We start from the raw sequence: 25,006 nt of genomic DNA on the forward strand, positions 1-25,006 counted from the left end.
GTGTTGAATGCCACAGTGTTTCGACTAGTGTCTGATGAAGGTGATGTGTATGACACTTGTTGGAATGCCATTGTATCTCAACACTGCCATCCTGCTGGGGAGTCTAACACCCTTACAGAGCTTGTATATAGCCTTCCACTAACATATCTGTCAGTCTCTTCGTTTCTAACATCTGTTTCACCAGTGATAGAGCAAGATGGGTTTCACAACAGTTTTTGTTATATACTATCTGGTAGGCAGTAATTGGTTTGCATAATATATTGATGCAGTGATCAAAACTATCTAACATGATCATCTGTTTTTAATAAAATATATGGTCAAAATTAAAAAAAAAAAAAGGCACATCTTGTAATGACGGGGGAAGTATGTAAGATTATTATACACTTATTTTATACTATTTTCTCAAAGTCATATTTTAGTGAAAGATGTGGGAACTTTACAAACTATGGGATGGAACACTTATTTTTGTGTCACATTATCATATATTTTCAACATAGGCTGATGCGAACTGTGCACCAAAAACTTCTTAGACAAACTGTTTCTGGAAGTAGCTGGCACTGATTCTTAAATAATTGAATAACATTCATAGTTATTAATCACATTATTGACAAATGCACATTTTTAACTTACTGTGGAAAATTAAATAATCACATAATGGTCAGTATATTAATGTACTCGAATAAACAGAGGAAAAAATCCGAGAAAATGATTTTTATTAACCATTATGTTTTTCTACTCATAAATTTGTAAACTTTTGTATCTGTACAATGAAATACGAAATATTAATTTTATAGAAAATATATATTTCTAGTTTTCTTTATTTGCAGATACTACTAGAAATGTGTTAAAGAACTCAAGTACTCATAGGTATCATATACATTTTTTTCGTATGGCTGGAGCAGCAACTGTAGAATGATTTCTTCTTGTAGAAGTAGTAAACAGCCAATCAGTTGCAAATTGGAAGGTTTATTAAAACCCCTTCCATGGTTTCAACATTTATAAAAATTCTTCTTCAGAAGGAAAATATCCCAACCTAAGCAAGTTACCTGTAAAAGCATGAAAACACAAACACACACACACACACACACACACACACACACGAAAAAAAGTACAATCATATCGTGGTACAAATAGATACATATTCTGACTTCCTTGTTCAAGGTATTGTCAAATAAAAAATTTCACTTCCACAGTAAATTATACCTGCACAACATGTTACTTCCTCACCAATGTACAGGCTGTGCACTAGCGTCATGTATGCTTGTGTTAAGGAAAAGAGGTCACTAGTAGTATGCGCAAGGAGGTTGCACGATAATGACTGCCATTTTGTCCTGCTAAACTTGTTTCATACATTAAAATTATGACATTAAAAACCAGATCACATTTAGCTGTGTACACATTTAAGATTAATAGCATTGCAACAATTGCTGACATGACAACAAATAGTAAGTTACTGTCTAAAGAAAGTGATTGTGATTAAAAAAAAAGATGTAAAACTGAGTAGTATGAATAGAAACAATAGCAAAAGGATCCAGCATGCGGAAGGGGGAGGGAAGAGGGTGAAAGGGGAGAGGTATGGGGGTAGGGAAGGGAAGGAAAGGAGTGTATGGGGAGAGGTGGTGGTGGTGGTGGTGGTGGTGGTGGTGGTGGTGGTGGTGGAGGGTAAAAACATGTATAAATATAAAATACAACGTACCTGAAAAACTGTGAACTTTGAGAAATACATGTTGCACTAAAAAAAGGAAAGTACAACTAGCATTAACAGACGAGGAAAATGATATATCCTATAGTCGTATGGAAGATCAAGCCATTTCTCTGCTACTTTAATGAAAACAGGATGTTATTTAGCATATGTTAAAATACAGGAGCAAGTAAAGAACACAGTTTTTTTCCTCTCCAAAAAAAAAAAAATTCCTGCCCCGAGATACAGGTCTCCAAAGATGATACTGCGACACCATTTTGAAGATGCGAATTTCGGAAAAATTTTTAAAATGCTTTATCTCTGTAACAGTTTTAGATTTTTGCTAGAGTTTTTTTTTTATTTGAAAGATAATTTCTTTGTGATTACAATGGTATCCTCCATCTGGACAAATCTGCCAAGGTCTCTTACTGTCACCTTTTGACTTTTTTAATAATTTACAGAAAAAAAATTGTTTTTCGAAAATGCCAGTCTGGAAAAGTTAGATTTTTTTTTCTGTTGATTAATGCCATATAGCACTATATACTCTGTAAAGGAGAGCTTCCACATTTTAAGTTGGAGATGTTTTATTTTTAAAAAAATAATTTTTTTAACTTCACTGAAGTTGTTTCTTACCAATTTCTTTGTTACAATGTTTATTTCTATTGTCTTTGTTGCAGTTATTTCTTATCACTTTCTTTGTTGCAGTTATTTCTATCACTTTCTTTGTTGCAGTTATTTCTTTTCACTTTCTTTGTTGCAGATATTTCTTACACTTTGTTGTAGTTCCTGGTCAGTTTCTTTGTCGTGGTTGTTCATTGCAGGTTTCTGTATTGTAGTTGTTCAGTGCTAATTTCTATACTGAGGGGGCTTCTAAGAAATCTGAGACCATCCAGTGAGTTCTGTGTTTTCGTGAGGAATTTGCCAGTTGACACATTTGAAGTATGTTTTGTGAAATGGACTGTTTGAAATGTCTTCCTCCTGTTAAGAAACTGTGGTCAGTGACGTCGAGTCATAAGCTCTATGCATCAAGAGAGCCCAGAGAAATTACTAAGGAAACTTTTAGGGAAAGGGGTGTTAGCCAGCTCAGTTTGTTCATTAAGGATATAATCTGGTGTGCTGTTTTGTGTGTGTGTGTGTGTGTGTGTGTGTGTGTGTGTGTGTGTGTGTATTTCTATTTATTCCAATATATTCATAGTGGCTCCCTTTCCTGCTAGATGTAAAATTTTTAAGTTGTTCTCAGTGTTTCTCACTGAATGGTTTTCTTCAGCAATATGGGCTACAAATGCAGATTTGTTCAAGTTGCGAAGCCTTAAAGCATCAATGTGTTCTTTGTATCTGACTTCAAAACTTCTGCACCGAGCGAGGTGGCGTAGTGGTTAGCACACTGGACTCGCATTCGGGAGGACGACGGTTCAATCCCGTCTCCAGCCATCCTGATTTAGGTTTTCCATGATTTCCCTAAATCGCTTCAGGCAAATGCCGGGATGGTCCCTTTGAAAGGGCACGGCCGATTTCCTTCCCAATCCTTTCCTAACCCGAGCATGAGCTCCGTCTCTAATGACCTCGTTGTCGACGGGACGTTAAACACTAACCACCACCACCACCACCACCACCACCACCATCAAAACTTCTGCCTGTCTGTCCAATGTAGAATTTTGGGCATTTATCACATTTGAGCTTGTATATTTACTGAATACACCAGTCAAGATGGTGTACTCGGTAATGAAACAAAACAGTAGGCTCTGCCAGAAATATTGACTCTTATACAATGTGTCTAATAGTGTATTTTAATATGACAGTAGGCCGTCTTAGGCAGTTTATGACACTTAAAACACCTGATAATGGCACTTTGAGGCCGAAATCATGATTGTGTAAGTGTAAATGTAACACTGTAAATAAACAAGTCTAATGGCGGTACTGACTTTTAAGACTTTCACATACATTTTGGAACCATTTAAAATGCTTGAAAAATGAGTCTCTTACTCATCTCTCAAAACTAAAATTATGTTAAATAAGGCTAGATTTTGATTTTTATGAGCCTGTTATGTGATAATGTGGTAATAAAACAGGTTTTATGTATCCGGCAAAAATTTAAATTGTTTATAAAGACCGTTCAACCTAAAAGTGGAAGCTCTTCTTTTTCAGGAAATTTAGAACTATATGGTACTAATCAACAGAAAAAAATCAAAATTTTATGGATTAGCATTTTTGAATTAAAAAATTCCATAAATTGTAGAAAAAGTTCAGAATGCTGTAGTAAAAGGACTCTGACAGATGAATGCAAATGGAGGATTTCTTTGTAATCGTAAAGCAATAGTCTTTCAAATAAAAAAAAAAAAACACAAAATATCTAGAACCTACCAGAGATACAGCATTTTCAAATTTTTTTCCAAAATTCGCATCTTCAAAGTGGTATCCACATTGTCATCTTTGGAGTGCCGTATCTCGGAGCAGAAATTTTTTTGGAGAAAACAAAAAAATATATATATATGTTTTCCTTACATAGTTCTTCATTTTAACATATGCTATCTCCAACTTCATCTGAGGCTATGAAGGTAAGATTTTTTCCTAGCCTGCCTGAACTGATATGGAGTATGCCTACAAGATATGATTGTATCTCTCTCTCTCTCTCTCTCTCTCTCTCTCTCTCTCTCTCTGTGTGTGTGTGTGTGTGTGTGTGTGTGTGTGTGTGTGTGTGTGTGTGTGTATTGGCATCTTTTCCTTCTGAAGATGATGTTTTTTATAAATGTTGAAACCATAATAAAGGGGTTTTAAATAAAAATTTCAATTTCAATCTGACTGGCTGTTTACTATTTCTACAAGAAGGTATCATATACTATAGTTGAAGAGAGTATCACATTCTCCCATATTGATCTGGTACCAGGTGTTTCATTATGTGGCTCTCCCAATTTGACTGTTACACTTCAAGAATAAATAATAAGTAAGAATAAAGAGAGAGAGATTTATTCTGTTAGTATTAGTACACAGTGTTCTTTCACAGACCACCATATGAAATACGATAGTTACACAGTCTTGATAGCTGGTGTGATTTGGCTACTTCCTTCCAGCATTAGAATCCCAAGATTCCCACAAATGGGAACTTACTGTTCAGTATGAACTTTCTGCCTCCCACTTCCCTAACCTGCCTTTAAGTACATTTTGTCATGTTTTGCTTGTTGCTGCATGGTAAGTGTTACATTGTTTTATTTTTATTGGTTGGTGATGTAAGTATAAGTTCAAAACAGATAAAAATAATTAATATTTTGATCTGAAGATCATTTTCTTAAACAGAAAATACATAATTGTTGTTGCTGACTTCAATCATGTTTCCTGCATTCTCTTGTTACCAAAGAACAATTCCATGTTTCATAATACTCTTAAATACTTCTGTACAGAACTTAAGAATACAGTGTGTATTATTAAGTTTGTTTTCATATTCAACAGACTTGCGCAGATTTTAAATTTGGACACCTCTCCATTGACAGTTTGAAGATATTTGCATAATTTTACCTATGATGGTTAACTGTTTAAGTTGTTTATGGGTATGATAATGCACATAATTTGTGGACAGGTTGGACAGGAGTTGCAACATGGCGATGGGTAGCCAATGATGATAACTGTGGCATTTGTCGTATGGCTTTTGATGGATGCTGTCCAGACTGCAAACTTCCAGGTGATGATTGTCCCTTAGGTAAGTAGTACAAAAGTAAAAGTTCAGATTCCTCTGTAGAAGACTTTTTTGTGCTGTAGTGTTAAATTGTCGGCTTTCTCTCTGCAGTTGTTTCCCTTTGTAATTACTTTGCTCTCCATGCAGATTAAGTTAGAAAGAGAGAGAGAGAGAGAGAGAGAGAGAGAGAGAGAGAGAGAGAGATTCAATGATATTCAATGAGCTTTTCTTGTTATACATGTATAAAATCAGCGATTTTTTTTCTTTTTTTCACCTGACTTTTAGTGTGTGACACACAGTATTAGAATTTTGCAGTGATAATCAAATAAAATTCATAAACTCAGTCTTGCTACACACAGTACTTTCCCAAAATTCTACCACATTAAAAAAATTGTTCTCAAATAGGTGAAACAATATGCCTAATGACAGTCTGTAGACAAAAAAACTGTTTGAGAGCTTAGGCTCAGTGTGAAGAATATAAATATTTGATGATAATAGTGATGACTGTGCAGCTGTAATATAAGCTGGTGTTCTTAGTACCTGCTTGTTTGGTTCAAGAAAGTCTGTAAGTCCTCAGAAAGTCACTATCAGCACAGCAATTAATAACCTTCTTAGCGACCTGTAATCCAGTCCAGTAGGGAGAGCCCAGTTCCAGTAGCAAGTCTTGAGGTGGTGTCAACGATCTTCTCAGTGAACAATACGTCAGTGCAGTCCCTGGCCACTGCTGACAAAGTCATTTGGGCCACTGGGTGGCAGGACAATGTGAGTTCCCAGGAGTGCTGCCTATCCTGTATTGACATGCAGCACAAGCTCTTTGACCCAATAACATCAGTATATCCTGTGTCAGAATCAGTGTCATTATTTGGGCAAGATACCAAATCCACCTCACCTCCCTCCCAAATCCCTCCATGGGGATACAGCAAAAGCTGACTAGGACAGTGATGCAGGCTACGAGCTAGATGATGGAAAGTGTAGGTGGGTGTCTCGCCCAATGGTTCCACTGGAGGAGACTGCATCTCCATGTCTGGTGGTGGTCTGCTTAGAAGTCGGAGGTGCCTCACCCATCTCCACCTCTAAAGGTGGTGGGGTGCCCATAGCATCGAACGCCTGGATGGATGAAGCAGTAGCCAATATGGTGCATGCCGTGCCATCATGTACCTCTGTTAATTCTTGTAGGGCACTGCTGGGGATTTCTCAGTGGGGAGATTTTAGAACTGAAACAGACAGAGACTGGTACTAGATGAAGTAGAGTTGGTGCCGTCTCGCCGGGGTGGCAGAGAGGTTCTAGGCGCTACAGTCCGGAATCGCACGACCGCTACGGTAGCAGGTTCGAATCCTGCCTCGGGCATGGATGTGTGTGCTGTCCTTAGGTTAGTTAGGTTTAAGTAGTTCTAAGTTCTAGGGGACTGATGACCTCAGAAGTTAAGTCCCATAGTGCTCAGAGCCATTTGAACCATTTGGTGCCGTCTCAGTGGACAGCATGCAAGTTTGGAGCTGATTTGTGTGATGCGCTAATCATGCCCCCTTTTCTTCTGTGTCGAACATCATGTTGCCTGGACTGGCTATAATCATACATGGAACCCATTCCTGGACCTGACCTGACCTTGTCATACAGGAATTTTGCTGCTAATTAGCCCTGGACTGGGCTGTTCCTGTAGGCGTTGGCTGATAAAAAAAGCATGCAGCCCATCATCCTTATTGGATGCTTTGATCATTTGCTTTTTAAATGTCTCCACAAATTGGTCAGGTTTTCTGTTAGAGGTAAGATGAAAAGGGGCAGAAAACATGGTGGATGCCATTATTTTTTTATCTGAATGGGCTGAAATTTTGGCACATTATCAGAAACCGAAGTGTGAGAAGTGTCCTATATGACAAATGACCTTTTTAGGACATGGTTACATGTGGCAGAGGCCGTAATATTTGAGCGAGCAACATATAGGGAAATTTGGAGAGTGCATATGTGGCTAGTAAGCCACATATCACTAAAGAAGAAGCCAGCATAGACCGTGTGAACATGCTGGTTATTCTGTAGTGGAAAGTTCGAAATCTTTGGACAAAAAAAAAAAAATACCACTTTCTCTGTTTGGTTGTAATTGAGATGAGCAGAATTTAATGTTTCAAATGTGTGTGCAATGGGACATTCTGTGCCATCAGTATTTTTTGTGTGATAAGACTGCACTCCCTCCATGAACCATGGACCTCGCCGTTGGTGGGGAGGCTCGCATGCCTCAGCGATACAGATAGCCATACTGCGAATGCAACCACAATGGAGGGGTGCCTGTTGAGAGGCCAGACAAACGTGTTGTTCCTGAAGAGGGATAGCAGCCTTTTCAGTAGTCGCAGGGGCAACAGTGTGGTTGATTGACTGATCTGGCCTTGTAACATCAACCAAAATGGCCTTGCTGTGCAGGTACTGTGAATGGCTGAAAGCAAGAGGAAACCACAGCAGTAATTTTTTCCCGAGGTTGTGCAGCTTTACTGTATGGTTTAATGATGATGGTGTCCTTTTGGGTAAAATATTCTGGAGGTAAAATAGCCCCCATTCGGATCTCCTGGCAGGGACTACTCAGGTGGACGTCATTATCAGGATAAAGAAAACTGACATTCTATGTATTGGAATGTGGAATGTCATTTCCCTTAATCAGGCAGGTAGGTTAGAAAATTTAAAAAGGGAAATGGATAGGTTAACATTATAATATAGTGGGAATTAGTGAAGTTAGGTGGCAGGAGAAACAAGACTTCTGGTCAGGTGAACACGAGGTTATAAATACAAAATCAAATAGGGATAATGCAGTAGTTGGTTTAATAATGAATAAAAAGTAGGAGCACAGGTAAGCTACTATGGACAGCATAGTGAATGTATTATTGTAGTCAAGATAGACACGAAGCCCATGCCTGCTACAGTAGTACAAGTTTATATGCCAACTAGCTCTGCAGATGATAGAGAGATTAAAGAAATGTATGATGCAGTAAAAAAAAATAATTCAGATAGTTAAGGGAGACAAAAATTTAATAGTCATGGGGGACTGGAATTCGATAGTAGGAAAAGGAAGAGAAGGAAAAGTAGTAGGTGAATATGGACTGGGGGTAAGGCATGAAAGAGGAAGCCACCTGGTAGGATTTTGCACAGAGCATAACTTAATTATCGGTAACACTTGGTTTAACAATCATGAAAGAAGGTGTATGTATGGAAGAGACCTGGAGACACCTGAAGGTTTCAGATTGATTATATAATGGTAAGACATTTCCAGGGGCAGATTTGGACTCTGACCACTATCTATTGGTTATGAATTGTAGATTAAAACTGAAGAAACTGCAAAAAGGTAGGAATTTAAGGCAATGGAACCTTGATAAATTGAGAGAACCAGAGGTTGTAAGAGAGTTTCAGAGAGAGCATTAGGAAATGACTGGCAAGAACAGGGTAAAGAAATAAAGTAGAAGAAGAATTGGTAGCTTTGAGAGATGAAATAGTGAAGGCAGTAGAGGATCAAGTAGGTAAAAAGATGAGGGCTAGTAGAAAACCTTGGATAACAGAAGATATATTGAATGTAATTGATGAAAGGAAAAAATATAAAAATGCAGTAAATGAAACAGGCAAGAAGGAGTACAAACTTCTCAAAAATGAGATTGACGGAAAGTGCAAAATGGCTAAGCTGGTTTGACTAAAGGACAAATGTAAGGATGTAGAGGTATATATCACTAGGTGTAAGATATACTGCCTACGGGAAAATTAAAGGGACCTTTGGAGAAAAGAGAACCACTTGTATGAATATCAAGAGCTCAGGTGGAAAACCAGTCCTAAGCGAAGAAGGGAAAGCAGAAAGGTGGAAGAAGAATATAGAGGGTCAATACAAGGGCGATGTACTTCAGGGCAATATTATGGAAATTGAAGAAGACACATGAAGATGAAATGGGTGATATGTTACTGCGGGAAGAATTTGACAAAGCACTGAAAGACCTAATTCTCGAAACAAGGCACTGGGAGTAGACAACATTCCATTAGAACTACTGATAGCCTTGGGAGTGCCATCTGTGACAAAACTGTACCATCTGGTGAGTAAGATGTATGAGACAGGTGAAATACCCTCTGACTTAAAGAAAAATATAGTAATTCCAATCCCAAAGAAAGCAGATGGTGACATGTGTGAAAATTACTGAACTATCAGTTTAATAAGTCACATTTGCAAAGTACTAAAACAAATTCTTTACAGACAGATGGAAAAACTAGTAGAAGCCAACCTCGAGGAAGATCTGTTTGGATTCCATAGTAATTTCTGAACATGGTAGGCAATACTGACCCTACGACTTATCTAAATAGATCGGTTAAGGAAAGACAAACCTATCTTTATAGCATTTGTAGACTTTAGAGAAAGCTTCTAAAGGAGGCCAGAGTGAGAGGCTATTTACAATTTGTACAGAAACCAGACGGCAGTTATGAGAGTCAAGGGGCATGAAAGGGAAGTAGTGGTTGAGAAGGGAGTGAAACAGGGCTGTAGCCTATCCCCAATGTTATTCAATCTGTATGTTGAGCAAGCAGTAAAGGAAACAAAAGAAAAATTTGGAGTAGGAATTAAAATCCATGAAGAAGAAATAAAAACTTTGAGGTTTGCCGATGACCTTTGCAGAGGCGGCAAAGGACCTGGAAGAGCAGTTGAATGGAACGGACAGTATCTCGAAAGGAGGATATAAGATGAACATCAACAGCAGTAAAACAAGGATAATGGAATGTAGTCGAATTAATTCAGGTGATGCTCAGAGAATTAGGTTACAAAATGATACACTTAAAGTTGTAGATGAGTTTTGCTATTTGGAGAGCAAAGTAACTGATGATGGTTGAAGTAGAGAGGATATAAAATGTAGACTGGCTCTGGCAAGGAAATATGTTAACATCAAGTATAGATTTCAGTGTCAGGAAGTGTTTTCTGAAAGTATTTGTATGGAGTGTAGCCATGTATGGAAGTGAAGCATGAACAATAATTATTTTAGACAAGAAGAGAATAGAAGCTTTCGAAATGTGGTGCTGCAGAAGAATGCTGAAGATTCGATGGGTAGGTCATGTAACTAACGAGGAGGTACTGAATACAATTGGAGAGGAGGAATTTGTGGCACAACTTTACTAGAAGAAGGGATTGGTTGGTAAAACACATTCTTAGGCATCAAGGGATCACCAATTTATTACTGGAGGGAAGAGTGGAAGGTAAAAATCGTACAGGGAGACCAAGAGATGAATACACTAAGCAAATTCAGAAGGGTGTAGGTTGCAGTAGTTACTCAGAGATGAAGAAGCTTGCACAGGACAGAGTAGTATGGAGATCTGCATCAAACCAGTCTCAGGACTAAGACAACAACAACTCAAGATTCCACTAGTGTCGTGCTGAGAAGCTTTGGTGGCTAGGACCAATTGTTTACTGGGGAAGAATTGTAATCCCTTAAGATTAGATGTCAGAGGCTGGTGGTGGCTTTGACATTTTTGTTGAATGCAAGCTGTCTGTACTAAAAATGTGTCACTACCTGGTTTAAAGAACTCAGATTTCTTTAAGTTGGAACAGTGGTCATGTTTTGTAAGGTTTGGAAAAGAATGCAAAGATTACATGGGCATTCTTCCTTTGTTTTGCCAATAATAAGGATGTTATACAGGCAGTTAGCACGGCATGGGCTATCGCGGATAATTGGTTCTAGTTAACTCTGAAAGAAGTCAAAAGGGAGACAGTTGTAGTGATGGAGGCCAATGGGAGAACCGATGACAATGAACTGCTGAGAAACCTTGTCCAGCGGTGGCTGCAAATACATAACTGCTTCTTCAATTTTGGAAAAATATTTTTACTTTTCCTAGTTCTGAGTTCAGTTCCTCAGTGTGAAAAATAGGGTAAGTCTTAAGACTGATTGAGCATTAACAGTTGTTTTAAAATCTTCACATACATTATTTCTACCATCAGGCTTCCAGAGAAACACCAGCGAAGTAGCCCATAGACTTATAGTAATTGACATCAATATGCCTAATGCTTAGAGACAATGCATTTTGAATTGGGAAGTTTCCCAAAGTACAACGAGAATTGGGCAAATGTAAAAGAATTTTGCAGTAGCCCATGATTTCAATTCAATATGCTCCACATAATTGGTGGTGCAACCAAGACCAGGGTTGAAGAGAGATAACTCGTCACACAGCCTTTCAAGATTGTCAGAAGGCATCACAGGGGTAATAGTGTACTTAAATGTTGGACTGGAAGCCATAAGCATAAAAATTGTCAAGATCAAAAATATTCTGAGCACAGCCTGAAGCAACAACATTAAATATTGATTTTCTGTCCATGTTCTTGTAGCGGGCTATCACTTGATAATGACCATGGAGGGGGGACATACTACTTGCTGAAGCTCAGTAAATGTTGATGGACTGGAAGTTAGTTGGGGAGATCCAATCTGTAAGTAGGTGTCCTTGTTTATGAGAGACATATGAGCCTGTGTATCCACTTGAAATGTAGTGGGGCAATTGAAAATGATGAGTGTGGCCCATATTTTCTGTACTGTAAAAAGATCTGATGGGCAAGATGACATGAACTTGCTGACACCCATGTTGTGTCATAGGATATTGTATGCAGCTTCTACAGGTGCCAGTGATGTGACATTTTAACACCGTGTTTGTTTATGAGGACATTGCAATCAGGGATGCATGCAACACCGCAATAGGCACCCATGTAGGAGACAGTCTGAATTTGAATTCAGTTCAGAAGGATGATTGGAATGTGCTGTACAAGACAGAGACAGAGAATGGCGAGCTAGCTTAGTGCAGCCTCTAATGTGGGATAAATGATTCTAATCCTGGTTTTGTGATTTTTTGTGAAAATGAGATTAACTTTGAAGAGAAGAGACAGTTATATTAATACAAGAAGTCAAGCAGTCTTGGTTCCACAATTTTCTGTCAGAATGGAATGAGCTATTAATAGAAGACACATCTTGTTCCTCGAACGAACATTGTGTCTGACGTGAAACGCTCTTGAGCTTTAGCAAGTTTGAGAACCTCTTGTTGAGTTGGATTGTCCAACTGTAGTGCTTGTGAACTCTCATCCTGTTTTTGAGTGAACCAAATGATTACACTCATAACAGTATCTGCTTAAGATTGCAGGCAACTTGAGTTATTACTTATAAAATGGCATTTTCAGGAAATACATAGAATTTCAGCTTCCTAAGGTTGTGTGATTGAGTAGTGTATTTGAGACGCTGAAAAAATTCTAATCTGGCCACTACTTCATGACACTTTTGTTCGTAATGTGAAGAAAATAACGTACAAATTTCTGAAAATTCCAAAGTTTCTGAGTCTATGAAGGATTTAAGTTTGTGAAGAAAATTCAGAAATTTAGGACTAGTACATGGAAGATGGGTTGCAAAGCCATATGAGAAATGTTGCATGTCTGGAAGTGCAAGAACACCGCAAAAGATAGTAATGGCAGCACCTGGTGTACTGGCTCCATTGCTCATAGCAGGAGTTGTTGCTTGCAATTCGATCCGCTGTACCAAGTGGCCTTCTTACTGCTGAAGTCGCTTTTGGTGTTGGTGTGGTTGCTGTTTCAGTGTTTAGAATGAAATTTTTTGTCAACATACTGGGAACATTAAGCTATACATTGAGCCTACTCAATGTAGCTGTGACGCATCTGGCACAACGTTCTTTCCATGAAGTAAATGCACTTTGGTAAAATTCTGGGGATTGACTTTACACCATTGCTTGACACAGGAAATAAGGTCTTTCTCACTATCAAATGTTTTACCATGCAGGTGGGCCTTCAGACGACCAAAGAGGTAAAAATCATACGGAGCCAAGTCTGGACTGTAAGGAGTATGAGGAACAATTTTCTAACCCATTTTCCTAATTTTTCTCCTGCGTCATAAGAGTTGTATGAGGTTTGGCATTCTCATAGTGTAGTCTGATGAGCTGACCCTGAAGCTGTGGTCTGTGGGTCTTGACGGCAAGTTGCAGCTTGTCCAATGACAAACAGTAACGGTCCCCGTTAATTGTGGAGCCAGGTTCCAAAAAGTCAATGAAAATGACACCACACTGATCCCAGAAGAAGGCGGCCATCACCTTTTGGCCTGCTGTTTGTAAAAGTCTCGGTTTCTTCTTCCGAGGGGAACCCGGATGATGCCACTCCATGGATAAGGTTTTGCTCTCAGGTTCAGACAAAAACAACCATGTTTCATCCCAGATAATGACTCCATCAAAACACTGTTTCCATTCTTCAGTAAAGGTCTTCGTGAGACCCTCGCACATATTCTCCATCATTGTTTTCATTTCTCTTGTCAATAATCTAGGCACCCAATGTGCACAGATTTTTCTGTACCCTAGTGAATGTACCAGTGATACCACACTACCCATACCACACTACCCAATGCCAAATAGTTATTTCAGCAAGCTGCTGTGTCATCACACATGTCATTTTGAATGATTTGATCAATGGTCTCCATGTTCACATCACTTACTGCCGTCAATGGTCTATAACATTGTGTATTGTCCAGTGCAGAGAAATCACCTTCTTTAAACCTCTGCAACCACCACTGGATACTGCTGCAATCCACTGGGTCCTCCCCATAAACAGGGAGCAACATCCTGTGAATCGATGTGGCAGACTCATCGCCAGTCTCGAAGAGGAACTCCATCACCAACCGTTGTCGCAACCTGACATTTACTTCACATTCCATTATGGATCGCCTGTAAATAAAAGAAAATACTTATAGCTAAATGTTCAAAATATGTTCACAAAAAAAATTCATTCTCCGCGTGCAAAGAATAAAAAAATTAGAGATGACTGTGCAAAACTGTTCGAATGCCCTTTGTAATTGCTGCTGTCAAAGTTTAAGAAACTCTGTGTCTCTGTTTGCCTTCAATGACTGCATGCTTAGTTCATGTCTGTGCCCTTGAACTGTGGCACCACCACTTTAGCACATGTTTGTTCTGTTTCAAAAAGTCCATAAGTATGCCCAAAGTCATTATCAACACATCACTTAATAATCCATAGTCCAATCCAGCAGCACATCACAGGGGTGATGTCAGTAATGCTCTCTCAGCGAATGATATGTCAGTGGAGCTTTCAGTTGTTGCTTAAAAAGGCTTTATGGCTACTAGGTGGTGGGACCAGCCGAGTTGTCACGAGACAAGCACTGACTATCCTGTATCGCCTCCCTCCGGAATCTCTTTGATTCAATGAAATTTATATATTCTGTGGTGGAATTGGAATTGATGTCCTTACCCACACGGGTTACAGGAGTGTCGATCATTTACAGAACATTAGGGAAATTGGTAATCTGTACAGAGTTAAAATACTGTGTGTTAAGGAAAAGTTACGTAAAAAAAAGTTGGGCCGCATCTTTTATTTATTTAGTTTTACTTATTTGTTTGGTGGTTTATGTTCTTTCACACAGTCTTGATATTGTGTGTGAGTAAAGTCCTGAAAATTTGTTTAATGTAAAAATTCTTTGTAAGTGTATTTCATACTTGTTTCAGAAGAGCTTAAGAATTTATTGCTAACTGTTGCTCTTCCTCTGTCAAGTTGGCCGTGTAGTATATTCCATGTCAAATAATAATCCTCAAAGGTGAAATATTAATTGTAGTTACCAATCTCAAAAAATGACAAAGACCACAGAAATAAATGTAGAAAATTTACTAAAGGATTACAATGTTTCATGCAATCTAATAAAATACAGGTACAAATTCTCAGTAAGGAATTTCTTAGTTTTCTCACAGGCAGCCCATTTGAAGAAAAACTGGAGATCGAGGTAGACAGGTTACCTTTAATTGGAGTAAAGATTCTTTACTCTGCTTAGACGTGACACCTGGACTAAGAGGTGTTAAAACAATGAAATAGGGGGAAAGTAAAATTTAACATGCCCTAATTATTTATGCTAATTAATAAAACTGTGCAGATAATTTGACTCGGGTGCACTAGTTAATTAAATGAATGAGGCTGGATATTGCTAGCAGCCATAACACATTAAATTCATTGTATTTTTCAGTTACTGTTGTTAGGTGAGATGGTGGAATCTTTGCTTTGTTATCTGCTTTAACACATTGATAAAAATTTCCATAAATGATGAAATAATGAGAAATCTAGGGTGGATTAAATTTTTTTTGAAGACAGATCTCTGCTTACCATACACAGTAGGCATTGAGAAAGACACATATATGTAGAAATGGTAGAAAATCATTAGATTCATACAATTGCAAGATGAAAAGTTTGACATTATAGATCATTGTAATAACCTGGCAGTAATTGTTGGAGAAATGGTTATGTGCAGGTGCATGAGCACAGCACATCTGCAAGACAGGGTGATGAGTTTAGCATGTCCACCTGTTGTGGGCCGTTTGTTCTTAGACATCATGGCTTGTATGTGTTTTTTGGGCACAGAAGAAAGGCATTCACAGTAATGATAGTGATGTAAAAGGAAGCACAAAAAGAAGTTTTAAAACTGTCACTCTGTCCTCTGTTATGAGACTAAACTGTTAATGAGACTAAAACAGACTTATCTAATTCACAACATGAATCTCCTACAAATTTGTTTTGTTCAGTGTTACGGAGTATGTATACCTGCACAGTGAGAGAGTTTAGTAGGCTTTGGTGGAGTTTTGAAAGAACAAGACACAAATGTTTCAAGTTTCAAAACATGTTTGTGCTTGTAAAATGAGAGAAAAACATTTGCCTGTGCTCCATCCACTTTTCATCTGTAGGAGAATGTTGACAGTCCTAATTATTTCTCAAACTGCAGTTGATGACTGGTGATTGGGAGACACGTGGCAGCTGGGTCTTATGGTTCTCTTTCAATAATTGGATCTATTGTTTTTTCCTTTAACAATTTCTGCATGGTCTTCAGTCCAAAGATTAATTTAATGCTAGCCACACATTTATTTTGTCCATGATTTGATTCAGTGCCTCTTTAGTCTTCCAACCTACCCACATAATCTTCTACATTATTCTGGAGCACCACATTACAGAAGCTTCTATTCTCTTCTTGTCTGTTCTGTTTACTGTCCATGTTTCACTTCGATACGTTGCTACACTCCATCAAAATACTTAAATGCTTTCGTAACACTTAAATTTATATTAAATTTTAAAATTTTTCAATTTTTCAGAAATTCTTTTCTTGCTGTTGGATGTCTACATTTTATTTTCTTTTTACTTTGGGCATCACCAATTATTTTTTCTCCCCAAATAGCAAAATTAATCTGTTACTTATAGTGTCTCAATTCCTAATCTAATTATCTCAACATCGCCTGATGTATTCAGACTACATTCCATTACACTTAATAACTTTCATTGGCATTCATGTTGTGACCTTTTTTCAAGACACTATCCATTCTGTACAACTGATATTGCAAGCTTTTTGCTGTTGCAGAATTTTAATTTCCCTTCTACATTTCTCTTTGGTTTCTTTTACTTTTCATGCAGTATACAAATTGAATTACAAGGGGAATTGGCCACACTCGCTTCTCGACTATTGCCTCCCTTTCATGTCCTACAGCTTTTATAACTGGTGTCTGATTTCTATACAAATTGTAGAGAACTGTTTGTTCTCTGTATTTTATCCCAGCTAGCTTCAGAATTTCAAAGAACATGTTCCATTCAGCATGGTAAGAAATTTTTCCTAAATCTACAGTGCTTAAATAATATGTTTGCCTTTTTCCACTCTATTCTGTAAGATAAGTCATGGATTCAATATTGCTTTTTATGTTTACCCTAATCCCGAACTGATCTCTCTGCAGGTAGACTACTTTTAATCTTTCCATCTTTTGTAAATAATTTGTTTTACTATTTTGCAACCAAAACTTATTAAAATGATATTTCAGTAGTATTCACATCTGCTTTATTTGGAATTGCGGTTATTATGTTCTTCTCAAAGTCTGCAGGTATTTTGTCTGTCTCATGTTTTGCATGTGACGTGGAATATTTTTGTCGTAGTTGGTTTTCCCAAGGATCTCAGTAACTTTAAGACACATTTTTAAATAAGAAATTCGAATCAGAATCTGTCAGAATAGGAAAATCACCATCTTAGCGAATTGCACTAGTTCCTAATTGTAACAATTATAATTTTCATTGTTTCAGTGTTACAAGTAGTAAATCTGAGTAAGCAATGTCTAACTTTACTTTTAACAATGGAATCTTGTAATGACAACAAATTAGCTTTTTCATTTCGTCAGATACTGGATATAACACATGACAATCAGATAAACACGATTTCACCAAGGTGTGCTGCTGGAGGCATATTGGACACCATCTCCATATTATGATTTCCTGAGCTTTGTCTTGACTGCAGAGAGAAAAAGACAAGCAAGTATCTCACAAATAACTAGGAATTTGTAGTAAACATAGCAACATTTGCTTTGTAGTCTCTGATGGCTGCTTTCAGACAAATAGTCATTTCAAACAATTTGTAACTGAACCTTTGAAGACAGCATAGAGCACAAGCAACCTTTTTGACTCATCAACTGAACAAATATTATCAGCAGGTTTATAGGCTCCTTAGTTATCATAAGCAGAAACTTGTGTGGTCTTCAAAATACTTGCCTGCTTCACCACAGGGATGGCAGATTTTTGAGCCACTGCAGTAATAATGCAAAAATTAATAACTTTTATTGTAGTATACCCGGAGCCAGGTCCCTGCATACTCGGCCATCACATGCGCAGATGTGCTTTTTAGGCTTTATCTCGGGAGGCTGTTTGTCAACAGTAGATTCACTGTGCTGAGTATCTGCCTCCTGCAGCTGCCACAGCATCAGGGGATGCAGCCACCCCAATAAGTGGCATGCAAGTCGCAGTAAACAGTGCAACAGTCACAGGCACCTATTTGCATCTCTGCAGTCATGTGTCGTGGCTCCACCCTTGTGTTCCTTCACTGGTGGGAACCAAGGTTGCCACTCTTCCTCTTGACAGCCAGTTCTGCTCCGGGCTCTGGACAACCGTCAGCCACCTCGAGTCTATGATTCAGACCACAATGCCTGCCAATGCAGTATCCATCAGATAGTGCTGCCTCAAGTCTTTGTAGGGATTGTCACTTGCTGGACATTCGTCAGCCGGTCCTGCCTCTCAGTGGCCCACAAGCTCACAGCCTCACGATACAGCGCCACTAATCATCCTCGTGGCTCTTCACCACTTCCAGCAATCATGGTCTTGGCCATAGTGGGCACCTGCTATGCATTGTCAGTGATGGTCTTTTTAGTTGTAATCAATTGTAGACTTTCATCCTTAGAATCTGTACTGAGTTATTCCAGGGTTAATAAACAAAAAGTGCTTATTATGTGAATTCAAGCACACCAGTTGGACAAAATTATTATAGTTATCATGAAACAGACAATACTGTGGCTAGCAACATTGGAGATTTCAGAGTTTTTCTGAGCTGAGGGATTATTCAGTTAATTAAATCTGTGTCATCATCTTGAACTATTTCTCCCAATGCCACTTTACAAGAAAAAATCACAAAAACAACATATTGATGTGACCAAAGACAAATATTAACATATGATTTTAGCCAAAGTCAGAGAAGCAATATTCTTATCCATTATGTTCAAATTGAACTGCACCGTTTGTCTTTTTGCCCTCTTCATAGAATTTGTACGGGGTATTTCATCACAATCTGCATGTCCTCTCAACATCTCCGTATGTGACTTGTGGAATCCATGGCAAATCAAAGTGTGGATGGTCGGATGGTGATTTGAACCCTGACCTCTCCAAATGTGAGAAGGGTGACTGCACCATAGTATCATCTAGCTTGGTGGTACAAGTTACGGTGAAATCTTATAGTGATGTGAGAAGCAGTGGTGGTATACTTTTTATAATGCAGGAATTCAAACTGGATGGGTGTTCAGAAGCACTGTGTAAGGCTACTCATAAAAACCCTGAATCTCTGAGATCATGACGAATACAGGGATTAGCGACCACAGGGCAGTTGCTGCTTAGCTGAATATCGTAACACCATCAACAAGAAATGTAAAGTATATCTATTTAAAAAAGCTGATAAAAATGCTCTTAACGCCTTTTTAAGAGGCAATTTTCACTACTTCCAATCTGATCATGCAAACGTAGAAAAGTTGTGGAACGATTTCAAAGAGAGATATATACCACATAAATTAATAAGTTATGGTACTGATCCCCCATGGTACACAAAACGGGTCAGATCGCTGTTACAGAAGCAGTGAAAAAAACATGCCAAATTTAAAAGAACACACAATCCCCAAGACTGACAAAGTTTTGCAGAAGTTCGAAATATAGCGCGTGCTTCAATGCAAGGTGCTTTTAATAATATCCACAACGAAATTCTGTCTCAGAATCTGGCAGAAAACCCAAAGAGATTCTGGTCGTACATCAAGCACGTCAGAAGCAAGACGCAATCAATACCCGCACTGCGCGATAACAACAGTGAAGTCACTGATGACAGTGCCACTAAATCATAGTTATTAAACATGGTTTTTCGAAACTCCTTCATGAAAGAAGATGAAGTAAAATATTCCTGAATTCCAGTCAAGAACAACTGCCAAGATGAGAAACATAGAAGTAGATATCCTTGGCGTAGCAAAGCAGCTTAAAACACTTGAGAAAGGCAAGGCCTCTGGTCCAGATTGTATACCAGCCAGGTTCCTTTCACAGCATGCTGCCACTGTAGCTCCATATTAAGCAATGATATACAACCACTCACTCACAGGAAGATCCGTACCTAAAGACTGGAAAATTGCTCAAGTCACACCAATACCGAAAAAGGGAAGTAGGAATAATCTGCTGAATTACAGCCCACATCAGTAAAGTCGATTTGCAGTATGGGGTTTGGAACACATACTGTATTCGAACATTATGAAGTACCCCGAAGAAAACAATTTATTGACACATGGTCAGCACGGATTCAGAAAATATCTTTCTTGTGAAATACAACTAGCTCTATGTACTCATGAAGCAATGAGTGCTATCGACAGGGGATGTCAAATTGATTCCATATTTTTAAATTTCCACCATTTCTCGCAAGCGTCTTCTAACCAAACTGCATGCCTATGGAATTCCGCCTAAGTTGTGTGACTGGATTGATTTAGATAAGATATCTGTATGGTGCGAAAAGTGGCAGTTGACCCTGAATAAAGAAAAGTGTTCACATGAGTACTAAAAGAAATCTGTTAAATTTTGATTATGCAACAAGTCACACAAATCTGAAGGCTGTAAATTCAACTAAATACTTAGGGATTACAATTACAAATAACCTAAATTGGAACAATCACATAGATAATATTGTGGGCAGAGCAAACCAAAGACTGCGAATCATTGGCAGAACACTTAAAAGATGCAACAGGTCTACTAAAGAGACTGCTTACACCATGCTTGTCCACCCTATTATGGAGCATTGCTGTGCAGTGTGGGATCCGCATCATGTGGGACTGACAGATGACATTGAAAAAGTACAAAGAAGGGCAGCTCTTTTTGTGTTATTGTGAAGTAGGGGGGATAGTGCCACAGACATGATACGTGCACTGGAGTGGCAATCATTAAAACTTCTCATGAAGTTTCAATCACCAGTTTTCTCCTCTGATTGTGAAAATATTCTGTTGGCACCCACCTACATAGGGAGAAATGATCATCACAATACATTAAGAGTAATCAGGGCTCGCACAGAAAAATTTAAGTACTCATTTTTCCCATGTGCCGTTCGAGAGTGGAATGGTAGAGACACAGCTTGAAGGTGGTTCATGAACCTTCTGCCAGGCAATTTATTATGAATAGCAGACTAATCTCATAGATGTAGAGATGATCAAAATGTGTGACAGTGAACTGAATCCTTGTACTAGCATTGTTGTAAAAAATGTCAGTCAATCTTTCAGTTAGTGTAGCAATAATAGAACATAAATTCCTAACCTGTCATCACCTCAAGTCTATACTTATAGCAGCTACAGGAGAAGAATTACTCACTAGTCTTTCTGACAATATTATGAGGAGGACAGACTGCTACTTACCATATAGTGTAAATGTTGAGTCACAGACAGGCACAACAAAAAGACTGCTAAACAAGCAAGCTTCCACCCAAAAAGCTGTCTTCTGAATTAGAAAATGCACGCATGTGCACACATAGCCACTCAAATGCAAATGCAATGGCAGGGCCTCAGCATCCACACACAGTGGTCATGTGTGTGAGAGTTGCATTTGTGTATATATATTTGTGTGTGTTTTCTATTTCAGAAGAAGGTTTTTTGGCCAAAAGCTTACTTGTTTTGCAGTCTTTTTGTTGTGTCTTTCTGCAACTCAGCATTTCCACCATATGGTGAGTAATAATCTATCCTTTTCATGATGTTGTCATTGTTCCATACTGGAGTTTTTCACTGGTCTTTCTTTATTACATATCCACCAGTACACTGAGATTGGTAGTGGCACCGTTATTAGCAGATATTTTTTGTATCAATTGAAAATAGCAGATGCTAACTGTGAAATGGCAAAAAATCGTAGAATTTCCATCAGGAGGTGTCCAGCCAGAGGTAATCAGTGCAGTGGAGCATTTATCATTACTACAGATAAACTGGTCCATGATGACACCAGCAAATGGTGTACCAATCTTATCATGCCTACAGTGCACTAATGAGACTGCTCTACTGACTTTGCACTCATTTGATATGTCATCTGCTCCTGTCCTGTGTCAAACACTGCATATAGCCTTGCCTTTCAAGAAAATGTACTGATTTTTCACCATTTCTCTATAGTGTATAGGTTGGCAACATGTCTGTTTTGAATAACAATGATTTTTCTTATCAGTGGGATGGTAATTTTATGTAACCAATGAGACACAAGAAAGAATGTGAAACATTTTGAGTGACAAAATTGTGAGATCATTCAGTATTCTTCATGAATTATTCTCAGTGATGTTGGTTTTTATATTTTTATTTCAACTCCCAGTTACAAAACACTCAATCTGCCTTCTGATCTCTCACTGAAGCTTACAACCAGTTGTAACACACACAATCTTACATTCCAGCCACACCTAATGGCAGATGTTGCCAACTTGCTCTGCATCACACATGGTACTGCCCCATTCTAGACTCTTACTCATGAAGCCATTTCATGGAGCCATTTCATATTCCTATTAATAAACCCATATTGTTGTTCTTGTTCTTACTGCTGTTATATTCTTCAGTGCGAAGACTGGTTTGGTGCAGCTTTCCATACTAGTGTTTTCTCTGTGGAAGGTTCTTAAAATCTGCGTAAGTACTGTACCCTACATCAATTTGAACCTTTTATTGTATCAAGGCTTGATCTCACTGCATAACTTTGACCCTTTCACTTACCTCCACAATTAAACTGATGTTTCCTTGATGCCTCTGGATGTGTACTAATGACTGGTCACATCTTAATAAATTCATGACTGCTCCAAAAATATTCCAGCACACATTGCATGACATTTCTTACTATCTCCATGAAGACTTCATAAAGCATACCATGAAAAATTATAACAAAAATCTTATTTTATTAAAATATATCATTAATTTGCTTCGAGGCATTGCCCTGTGAACATATTAATTTAGTTAAAATAAGAAGGTACTGTAATAAGTGCCTGATTAAAGCTGTGTAAACAGAGCACTAGCAAGTTGTAATGGAAAGGAAGGCAATTTTTCGTTTAAAAACATGAAAAATCCTCCTAAAACCTTATTTTTCAATTAGTTTTTCTGTCTTTTAAGGATTTTTTGGGTTGGTTTTAGATTTGATCTGAAAACTCGTGCAGTTTAGCATACAGTCCTTTTCACAATTACATGTGCATCATAAAGACACTAGACTGAAACCTTATATATGTGTTAAATAAGGAAGTATTTACTGATTTCTTTCCAGCAGTTAATAAACTGCATAGTAGCATTACATGTTACGAAGAAAAGAAAGGGGAAAACATTTAACTGCAACGGAAAAGTGTGTGGACTTAAACATAATGTGTAATTTTCTAAAATTACATGTGTTGAAAACTTCATTATGTGTACTGTTTTCACTGTCAAAAAGTTGTTCAAAAGTTTTTGAAACTTATTTATGTAAAATAATTTTTTTGTCTTTAGTGTGTGTGTGTGTGTGTGTGTGTGTGTGTGTGTGTGTGTGTGTGTGTGATGCCCTCACCTATCTGTGCCTTCAATCCTTTATGATTTTCTCAGGAGTGTACATTTCGTAACTAAATAAAATAAGTTGTATGTGCATGGTTACTTCGTTGTATTTGTGACTGAAAGTGAATGCTTGAATACTTATGTAGACATTTTGTTTTTCCAGTATGGGGCCAGTGCTCACATTGCTTCCACATTCACTGTATTATGAAATGGCTCAACTCTCAGCAAGTGAATCATCAATGTCCGATGTGCAGACAGGAATGGAAATTTAAAGAGTGATTTCTAGGTAAGTTGTATGCTTTTACATTTATAATATTAAACACTGTGGTTTCTGAATATGTGCAGCATTTAGAAATCTAATAAAACAAATTTCCACGTATGGGATGTTTTGTATTAGTGCATTTTGTGTTTTATATACAAATAACTCTAAATATTCAACTGGCGAGCTTCCATCCTCAATATTTCTGAAAGACAGAAATGCAGGATTACAAAAGAAATGACAAGGCATTTTCCAGGACACCATTATTCTGAAGCCACCATACAGTGTATGGTGGAGTACCTGATTTGTCTGACAATGGTCTACACATAAAAAGTGCTCACAACAGTAAATAATTAAGATTGTTTTTTATAATTAATTAGTTAGCTAGAGGATCATTGCATTATCTTAGCATTCTCTTTATTCCCAGGTATACATTAGTAACACTTCAGAAAATGGACAACTCTCAGAAGAAATAGCTGCAGTAGTATGTTACTAAAGTTGTCTTTCTTTTGATATCTGGTGTGATAATCTTTCATTGGAAACAGATTCCATCCATTCCAGTGAAATTTTACCTGTGATTTTTAATGTATGAAAAGTTTTTTGGTACTGTGACTGTTCCCCTTGCGAGGGAAGATAAGCAGAATGTAACAAAGTAGGTAATATTGTTATATTGTTTTGCAGAACTGAATAATCTGAGAAGTTAGTGAATTCAAATTATCATTTTATTGCTGCTGGCTTTTTGTGTTCTAATGCTAAAATAATTTTTCTCTTGCTTGGTATATTACATGTAGACCACCTTTGTGATACTTGTATGTAAAATAGAAAAATAAAATTTTAGAGGAGCATTTATAAAGTAGTTGATTAATTTATTGAAAACTGTTTATATCTACATTCCTATTCTGCAAGCCACATTGTGGTATATGATGGATAGTATGAGGGCCAATCCGAAAGTAATGCCTTATTATCATGAATTTGGCACACTTCCGAAAACTGTTTTCTACTACCTACAGTAGTAACAGCATCCTACACCATCAGGTGGCAGCACCGTATAAGTTTAGAAAATGGCTGACATTGATATACATATAGGACAGTGTTCTGTGATTAAATTCTGTACTGCAGTCGGTGAAATGCTCTGTCACATTCATGAGAAGCTGAAGGATGTGTATACAGCTGCTACAGTGGACTTCAGCACCATTAGATGAATGGTTCTTAGCAGTAGAGAAGCTGAAGGGCAAACACTGTTGGCAGATGGAACCCAGAACAGCCTGCCAGCAACTGCAGTGACCTCACACAACATCCAGCATGTTGAGCAAATCA

General features: G+C 37.9%; 1 long non-coding RNA gene across 1 annotated transcript in view; it reads left to right on the forward strand.

Annotated features, from left to right (window-relative positions):
• LOC126195063 (uncharacterized) overlaps positions 1-23,611 on the forward strand; it is a 59,516-nt gene extending 35,905 nt beyond the window's left edge. The window contains exons 2-3 of the long non-coding RNA XR_007538550.1: positions 5,253-5,372; positions 23,594-23,611. This is a non-coding gene — a long non-coding RNA (uncharacterized LOC126195063). The remainder of the gene's footprint in view (positions 1-5,252; positions 5,373-23,593) is intronic.
• The last annotated feature ends 1,395 nt before the right edge of the window (positions 23,612-25,006 follow it).

This window comes from Schistocerca nitens, chromosome 7 (assembly GCF_023898315.1).
Source record: "Schistocerca nitens isolate TAMUIC-IGC-003100 chromosome 7, iqSchNite1.1, whole genome shotgun sequence".
Taxonomy (NCBI): Eukaryota; Metazoa; Arthropoda; class Insecta; order Orthoptera; family Acrididae; genus Schistocerca; species Schistocerca nitens.